Source organism: Mus pahari, chromosome 1 (assembly GCF_900095145.1).
Source record: "Mus pahari chromosome 1, PAHARI_EIJ_v1.1, whole genome shotgun sequence".
NCBI classification, from domain to species: domain Eukaryota; kingdom Metazoa; phylum Chordata; class Mammalia; order Rodentia; family Muridae; genus Mus; species Mus pahari.
In genome coordinates this window covers 160,721,977-160,731,462 of record NC_034590.1, presented here as the reverse complement: position 1 = coordinate 160,731,462, position 9,486 = coordinate 160,721,977, and the positions used below count along the sequence as shown (strand labels likewise).

At 39.6% G+C, this 9,486-nt stretch overlaps 1 pseudogene; it reads right to left on the bottom strand.

The window, feature by feature from the left end:
• Positions 1-3,801: 3,801 nt before the first annotated feature.
• Positions 3,802-5,136, bottom strand: LOC110335234 (annotated as a pseudogene).
• Between the last annotated feature and the right edge of the window lie 4,350 nt (positions 5,137-9,486).

Sequence of the window (9,486 nt, the reverse complement as noted above, 5' to 3'; positions counted from 1 at the left end):
ACTGTATTGAATAGGTAGGGAGAGAGTGGGCAGCCTTGTCTAGTCCCTGATTTTAGTGGGATTGCTTCAAGTTTCTCTCCATTCAGTTTCATGTTGGCTACTGGTTTGCTGTAGATTGCTTTTACTATGTTTAGGTATGGGCCTTGACTTCCTGATCTTTCCAAGATTTTTATCATGAAAGTGTACTGGATTTTGTCAAATGCTTTCTCAGCATCTAATGAAATGATCATATGTTTTTTTCCTTTGAGTTTGTTTGTATAGTGGATTATGTCGATGGATTTCCATATATTGAACTATCCCTGCATCCCAGGGATAAAGCTTACTTGATCGTCATGAATGATCATTTTGATGTGTTCTTGGATTCGGTTTGCGAGAGTTCTATTGAGTGTTTTTGCATCGATATTCATGAGGGAAATTGGGCTGAAGTTTTATTTCTTTGTTGGATCTTTGTATGCTTTAGGTATCAGAGTAATGAGGTTTTATAGAACAAATTGGGTAGAATACCTTCTGTTTCTATATTGTTGAATGGTTTGAGGAGTATTGGTCTTCTTTGAAGGTCTGATAGAACTCTGCACTAAACCCATATGATCCTGGGCTCTTTCTGGTTGGGAGACTATTAATGACTTTCTATTTCTTTAGGGGATATGTGACTGTTTAGATTGTTTATCTGATCTTTATTTAACTTTTGTACCTGGTATCTGTCTAAAAAATTGTCCATTTCATCCAGTTTTTCCTGTTTTGTTGAGTATAGGTATTTGTAGTAGGATCTGATGATGTTTTGGATTTCCTCAGTTTCTGTTGTTATGTCTCCCTTTTCATTTATGATTTTGTTAATTAGGCTACTGTCTCTGTGCCCTCTGGTTAGTGTGGCTAAGGGTTTATCTATCTTGTTGATTTTCTCAAAGAACCAGCTCTTGGTTTGGTTGATTCTTTGAATAGTTCTTTTTGTTTCTACTTGGTTGATTTCAGCCCTGAGTTTGATTATTTCCTGCTGGGTACTCCTCTTGGGTGAATTTGCTTCATTTTCTTCTAGAGTTTTCAGATGTGCTGTCAAGCTGCTAGTGTATGCTCTCTCCAATTTCTTTTGGAGGGCAGTCAGAGCTGAGTTTTCCTCTTAGGACTGCTTTCATTGTGTCCAAAATGTTTGGGTATGTTGTGGCTTCATTCTCATTAAACTCTAAAAAGTCTTTAATTTATTTCTTTATTTCTTCCTTGACCAATTTATAACTGATTAGAATGTTTATCAGCTTCCAAGTGTATGTGGGCTTTCTATTGTTTATGTTGTTATTGAAGACCAGCCTTAGTCTGTGGTAGTCTGATAGGGTGCATGGGATTATTTCAATCTTCTTGTATCTGAGGCCTGTTTTGTGACCGATTGTATAATCAATTTTGGAGAAGGTACCATGAGTTTCTGAGAAGAAGGTATATCCTTTTGTTTTAGGATAAAATGTTCTATGGATATCTGTTAAATCCATTTATTTCATAAGTTCTGTTAGTTCCACTGTGTCTCTGTTTAGTTTCTGTTTCCATGATCTGTCCATTGATGAGAGTGGGGTGTTGAAGTCTCCTACTATTATTGTGTTCAATGCAATGTGTCTTTTGAGCTTTAGTAAAGATTCTTTTATGAATGTAGCTGCCCTTGCATTTGGAGCATTGACATTCAGAATTGAGAGTTCTTCTTGGTAGATTTTACCTTTGATGAGTATGAAGTGTCCCTCATTATCTTTTTTTCACAACTTTAGTCAGAAAGTCAATTTTATTTGATATTAGAATTGCTACTCCAGCTTGTTTCTTGGGACCACTTGATTGGAAAATTGTTTTCCATCCTTTTAATCTTAGGTTGTGTCTGTCTTTGTCACTGAGGCAGACTTCCTGTATGCAGCAAAATGTTAGGTCCTATTTATGTAACCAGTCTGTTTGTCTATGTCTTTTTATTGGGGAATTGAGTCCATTGCTATTAAGAGATATAAGGAAAAGTAATTCTTGCTTCCTGTTATTTTTGTTGTTAGTGTTGGAATTATGTTCATGTGGCTATCTTCTTTTAGGTTTGTTGAAAGATTACTTTTTTGCTCTTTCTAGGGTGTAATTTCTGTCCTTGTGTTGGTGTTTTCCNNTTATTGTCCTTTGAAAGGCTGGATTTGTGGAAAGATACTGTGTGAATTTGGTTTTGTCATGGAATACTTTGGTTTCACCATCTATGGTAATTGAGAGTTTTGCTGGGTATAGTAGCCTGGGCTGGCATTTTAGTTCTCTTAGGGTCTGTATGACAGTTGCCCAGGATCTTCTGGCTTTCATAGTCTCTGGTGAGAAATCTGGTGTAATTCTGATAAATCTGCCTTAATATGTTACTTGACCTTTTTCCCTCATTGCTTTTAATATTCTTTTTTTGTTTTGTGCATTTGGTGTTTCCATTTTTATGTGGCAGGAGGAATTTCTTTTCTGGTCCAAACTATTTGGAATTCTGTAGGTTTCTTGTATGTTCATGGGCATTTCTTTCTTTAGGTTAGGGAAATTTTCTTCTATAATTTTGTTGACCATACTTACTGGACCTTTGATTTTCTCTTCTATCTCTTGTATTCTGTTGCTGATGCTCACATCTATAGTTCCTTACTTCTTTCCTAGGTTTTCTATCTCCAGAGTTTTCTCCCTTTCTGNTTTCTTTATTGTTTCTACTTCAATTTTAGATCTCAGATGGTTTTGTTTAATTCCTTCACCTGTTTAGTTGTGTTTCCCTGTAATTCTTTAAGGGGTTTTTGTGTTTCCTCTTTAATGACTTCTACCTGTTTACCTGTGGTCTTATCTAATTCTTTAAGGGATTTTTGTGTTTCCTCTTTAATTGTTTCTACATTTTTAGCAGTGTTCTCCTGTATTTCTTTAAGGGAGTTATTTACGTACTTCTTAAAATCCTCTATCAGCATCATGAGATATGATTTTAAATCCAAATCTTTTTCAGGTGTGTTGGAGTGCCCAGGACTTGCTCTGATAGGAGTACTGGTTTCTATGATTCCAAATAGTCTTGGTTTCTGTTGATAAGATTCTTGCATTTGCCTTTCACCATCTGGTAATCTCTGGTGTTAGATGTTCTTGCTCTCTCTGGCTGGAGTTTGTTCCTCCTGTGAGTCTGTTAGCCTCTGTCAGCACTCCTGGGAGACCAGTTCTCCCCTGGGAAGACCAGTGCACAGAGGGCTGGGGAACAGCCCCACCTTTTAGGTACAGATGGAGGCAGGAATGACCCTGACCTAGCTGCTCCTCTGCTTCTGTGGCCTGTGTTCTCTTGGCTGTCCCCACCTTAGACAGTCACTGGAGAGAAAATCTCCCCATAACCTTTTAAGTCCCCTGCTTTATTCTGTTTATAGCCCAGTTACACCAAACATTTCAGTCAAGCTCTCAATAAAAATTATAAAGAAATTAATTGTAGAAAATAATCAAAGAATAGAAGATGATCTCAAAGATATTACAAATAAAGCAAACTGTCTATCCTATAAGATGAGAAACACTGTAATAATAAGCGAGGAACAAAATAGGCAAAACTTAATGAGCCTGTAGATCTACTTGAAGGCAGTAACTTTACTGAGAAAGAAAGAATGGGAGAGACAAAAAAAGACAGAAGGGAGATGCTAGTTAACTAGGGTTATCACCAAAATATTACACAAATTTGATGCCTAAAAGAAAGACTTTTCTCTTGCAGTCCTATCATGTTGATATAGTTGGGTAGCACTGCCATAGTGGCTTGGAGCAGACCCTTCTTTTAAAAAAAATATATAGATATTTTCTTTTTTTTCTTTTTTTTGCATTAAAAAAATTCCTTTATTTACAGTTCAAAATTTAAACAGAATTATTGGTTCTCATCTGTGATACTTCCAGGTCCTGGATCAAATACTGTGGAGAGAGGGAAGCCAACAGAGGCGAGTCCAGCTTGTCAGACTCGAGGGAGAATGTCACACCAAAACAGCAGAGGACCTGATTCCATCTTGTCTAGATTACATTTCCCCACACTGTGAGATCACCACTGGCAATTTGGGCTTATTGTTGGGGCCTGTGGGAACGTTCTCAATCTTCCTCATCACTAAATCATTGAAGTCCGTCAATGATTTTTTCCAAACACTACACGCTTTCCACCCAGCCAATCACACTTAAAACATGTGATAAAGAACTGGCAGCCATTTGTACTGGGACCACTGTTTGCCATGGAAAGCAGGCCTGGAGCTGAGTGTCTGAGTTTAAAATTTTCATCCGCAAATGGACCCCGGTAAATACTGGCGACTCCAGTACCATCGCCATTAACAAAATCTCCACCCTGAATCATGAAATCCTTTATGACCCTGTGGAAGGTGCTTCCTTTGTATCCTATCGGAACACAATCTTTTCTGAACTTTCCAGTGCAGCATTGCCTAAAATTCTCCACCATCTTAGGCACCACATCTGCAAAGAGCTCGATCTTCAATGCGACCAACTTCCTGGCAGCCAATACTGACATAGAAGACCACCACTGGATTGACTGGACTTGAATTTGTCACCGCCTTGGCTTTGACCCGGAACAGATATTTTCTTTATTTACATTTCAAATGCTATCCCCTTTCCTAGTTTCCTCTCTGAAAATCCCCTATTTTCTCCCCCCCCTTCCCCCTGCTCCCCAATCCACTCACTCCTGCTTCCTGGCCCTGGCATTCCTCTATACTGGAACATAGAACCTTCACAGGACCAAGGGCCTCTCCTCCCATTGATGATCTACTAGGCCATCCTCAGCTACACATGCAGCTGGAGCCATGAATCTCTCCATGTGTTTTCTTTGATTGGTGGTTTAGTCCCGAGGAGCTCTGGGGTTACTGGTTAGTTCATATTGTTGTTCCTCCTACGGGCTACAAACCCCTTCAGGACCAGACCCTTCTTGTCTCTTTGGCTTCCTTTAGCTTCAGGCATACTTTTGGTTTTGACTGAATGTTTCCAAACCTTCTCCCTCTCTCTACTCAATGCCAATTCCTTTTCTCTCCCTTATGTGTCTCTTATGATAACATGTGACACTGAATTTAGAACTCACCTAGAAAGTTCATGACAATATTATCTCCAAATCTTGGATTTAATCACATCTCTGAGAACCTTTTTACCAGTAATAAGGTCATAGCTTTGCAAAGACATGATTTAAGCTTGGCAGTGGAGATTCAGCATCACCACTCAGGAAAGAAAGAAAGAAAAAAAGAAAAAAAAGAGACAAACAAAGAAATAATAAAATTGAACATTAACTTCCTAACATTATGTACAAGATGCAACTTTCTAACATTATGTGAAAGACACAAATGGCAATCCCCATTTTTTCTCTTTAGTATCATAGCAAAATTCTTAGTACAATAAAATAAAGCAAAAAATGTTGTAATATTGAGAAGCACAAGGTAAAACTTACTCTTTTGGTCTTGTGGTACATCAATGAGAGGAGAGGCCCTTGGCCTTGTGAAGGCCCGATGCCCCAGTGTAAGGGGATGCCAGGACAGGGAAGCAGGAGTGGGTGGATTAGTGATCAGGCGTAGGGGGGGGGNGGATGGGGGGCTTCGGAGGGGAAATGAGGAAAGGGGATAAAATTTGAAATGTAAATAAAGAAAATATCTAATAAAAAAAGAAAAAAGAAAGAAAAGAAAAAACTTATTCTTTTATTAGATATAAAACTATCCCAAAGTTTTGACTAAATGAATCAGGAGCTAATCATAACGCCAGGGAAGATCAAAATATGAAAATTGAAAATTCAATTGCTTCGATAAATACTAGTAATGCAATATTAAAAATGTAAATAAAAACTGTATTTATCATAGCATCATTCTTTTCTCTTCAGCAGAGTGAAAGGATAGTGACTGATTCATACAAGTCTTACGACATTCAAAGTTGATCAGCAAAAGGATCTCCACATAACAGCTAAACACATTCTGAGAGGCAGAGAACAGCATATATAAGGAAGTATATTACAAAGCAAACATCCTACAGCTGCATTAATTCTGTAAATAAAGGATGAAATGAAAGTTTTGATATGCATCCCTGCTCTGTGCATATCTGAAGGGGGAAATGAGAACAGCATTTCTCAGACATGTGACAAAAGAGCCAAGTCTGGATAAATGATCTTGAATTCATATTCAGTATTACATTCTAAATAGTATATGTTGATAGAAAAAAATGCATGTTCCTATGCTTGATTTCTGCTTTCACTGAAATCTCAAAAGTACTTCAAGGAAATCATGAATTTATAAGTGGTACTGAAGAATTAAAGAAGAAAATAGATTGTTATTTGTCACCTTGCACAAAGCACAAGTCCAAGTGGATCAAGGACCTCAACATAAAACCAGACACATGGGTCTAATAGAAGAGGAAGTGGGGAAAGAGCCTCAGACTCACTGGGACAGGGGGTGGGTGGGTGTGTGGGTGGGGGGTTCCTAAACACAACTCCAACGGCTCAGGCTCTAAACTCAAGAACTGATAAATGGGACTTCATGAAACTGGAAACCTTGTGTAAGGCAAAGGACATAGTCACTAGGACAAATCAGCAGATTGGGAAAAAAAAAATTCACTAACCCCACAACTGATAGAAGGCTGATTGATATCTGAAATATGTAAAGAACTCAAGAAGCTAACCATCAAAAAAAAAAAAAAACGAAAAACAAACAAAAAAAACCAAAACAAAACAAAAAACAACCCAATAAAAACAAATGGGGTGTAGAACTAACAGAGAATTCACAACACAGGGATCTTGAATGGCTGAGAAGCACTTAAACAAATGTTCTAAGTCCTTAGTGATCTGGGAAATGCAAATCAAAATGACCCTGAGATTCCACCTTATACAAATCAGAATGTCTAAGATAAAAAAAAAAAAAATTCAGGTGACAGCACATGCTGGTAAGGATATGGAGAAAGAGGAACACTCCTCCATTGCTGGTAGGATTGCAAATTGGTACAACCACTCTGGAAATCAAATCTGGAGGTTCCTTAGAAAATTGGAAATAGATGTACCTGAAGACCCAACTATACCACTCATGGGCATATACTCAAAATTTGTCCCACCATGCCACAGAGGCATATGTTCCACTACGTTCATAGAGACCTTGCTTGTGATAGCCAGAAGCTGGAAACAACTCAGATGTCCCACAATAAATGAATGGATACAGAAAATGTGGTTAATTTACACAAAGGAATATTACTCAGCCATTAAGAATGAGGACATCACGAGTTTTTCAGGCAAAGGGATGGAACTATAAAATATCATTCTGAGTGAGGTAACTCAGACCCAAAAGGATATACATAGTATGGACTCACTAATACGTAGATATTTGTCAAAAACAACAACACCAAAAAAAAAAAAAAAAACAAACACCACCACCACCACCACCACCAACAACAACAAAAACACAGAATACCCAGGACACAATCCATAGAACTCAAGAAGGTTAACAAGCCAAAGGGCTCAAGTGAGGCTGCCTCAATCCCACTTGAGAGGGAGAAGAAAGCAATCACAAGAAGAAGAGGGAGGGAGGGAGGAAGAGTGAACATGAAGGGGAAAAGGGGAACATGATCAGGTATTGAAGGGGGAACAGGACTGAAACCCTGAAGGCCAGCAGAAAGAATGGAGACAGGCAATCTCAGGATGTAGGAAGTGGGGCTGGACCCTCTATAATGTACCAGAGACCTGGGAGGTAAGAGATTCTCAGGACTCAAATGGCAGGACTTTGGTTGAAATGCCCTACAGTGGGGAGAGGAAACTTGCAGAGTCCACCTCCAATAGAAAGTGGAAGGATGGGGTTGCCATGCCACAGTCAAAAACTTTCACCCAGAATTGTTTCTGTCTGAAAGAACTGCAGGGACCAAAATGAAGAAGAGCCTGATGGAAAAAAAAGTCCAGCGACAGGCCCAAATTAGTATCTAGTTCAAGGGGAGGCTCCAAGGCCTGACACTCTTGCTGATGCGACGGTGTGCTTACAAACAGGGGCCTATCATGATTGCCCTGCAAAAGGCCCAATGAGCAGTTGAAAGAGTCAGATGCAGATAATTACACTGAACCAATGGACAGAAGCTGGAGACCCCTGTGGTTGAATTAGGGAAAAATTGGAAGAAGCTGAATAGGAGGGAGACCCCATAGGTAACCAACAGCATCAACTAACCTGGGCCCCGAAGATCTCTCAGACACTGAGCCACCAACCAGGCAACATACGCCAACTGATATGAGGCTCCTGACACATATACAGCAGAGGACTGCCTGGTCTGGCCTCAGTGAGAGAAGATGCACCTAACCCTCAAGAGACTTGAGGCCCCAGGGAGTGGGGAGGTCTGGTGAGGTGGGTGGGGTTGGATGGGATGGAGACATCCTTTTGGACATGGGGGAGGATGTATGGGATGAGAAACAGTCAGATGGCAGACTGTGAGAGGGATAATTCTGAACTGTAAAAAAAAAAAAAAGTAAAGAATAATAATAATAAATGAAGAGGATTACAATTAGGAGGGGGAGTGGGTAGGCAAATGTGGACAAGAAAATAATGAAAAATAATGAGATAAACTTCTTTACATGACTCTTCTCCTGGTGAACTCAGCCTTTTCTTTTTGTCAGAGCACCATTTATGGGCAATAACTGTATCTTGGGCTATAGCCAGTATGCACATACGGTGTCCGAGTCCTGCTAGATTGGAGTAGAGGTAATTCCATTCACACTTTAGTAATTTTGTAAAGAAGTCATTTTCTGTCAAGTGCTGCCACTTAATCGTGATGAGACATTTCTACACAACAAAACAGCTGAACTAAAGAAAACTCTTCAGTAGACGTAGGCATCTGTCACTCAGTCTCTGTGCTTGCTTTGCCTTAACCTCCAGCCGGTCAGGTTAATATATTGGTACTGTATTTGGATTTTCTAGTGGGTTTAACCTATTGATGCTTGTATACTAATGTTAATTTGGGTCTCAAAACTTGTTTGCATGAAAGAGTCTGCACATCCCCATGTAAGACACTGAAGGACCAACCCCAGTTGATTCTGACTGGTAAATAAAGATGCTAGCAGCCAGTGTCTGAACAGGGCAGGCAGAGGTGGGACTTTTAGGATTCCCAGGCTTGGGATTGAGAGGAGGATGAGAAAGAAGGAGATCCCCTGTGCCAGGAAAGTGTGGAGGAGAGGAGGGGCTATACCTGAGAAGAGTGGAGGACCAAGAGACATAGCTACCATATAAAAGAGCCAGGAGAGTGCGGCTCACGGGGCTCCCCAACTGGGTCCAAGGCAGCCAAGATAGAATTTAGAAGGTGATAACTTGGGACTATTGTCATGAGGTAGATTGACCATGTGGCTATTGCACTGTTTAAGGCATGTCAAAGTATAAAGGCTATGTATGTGTGTTTCATTTGGGAACACAAACCCTTGGTGTAGTGGTGAACCCACAGCCAGGTTTTTTTTGTTGTTATTATTGTTATGAACTATTAATTCTAATGTTTTCCTTTAATTTTTATGTGCCAACTGAAGGCATTGCTTGGAAA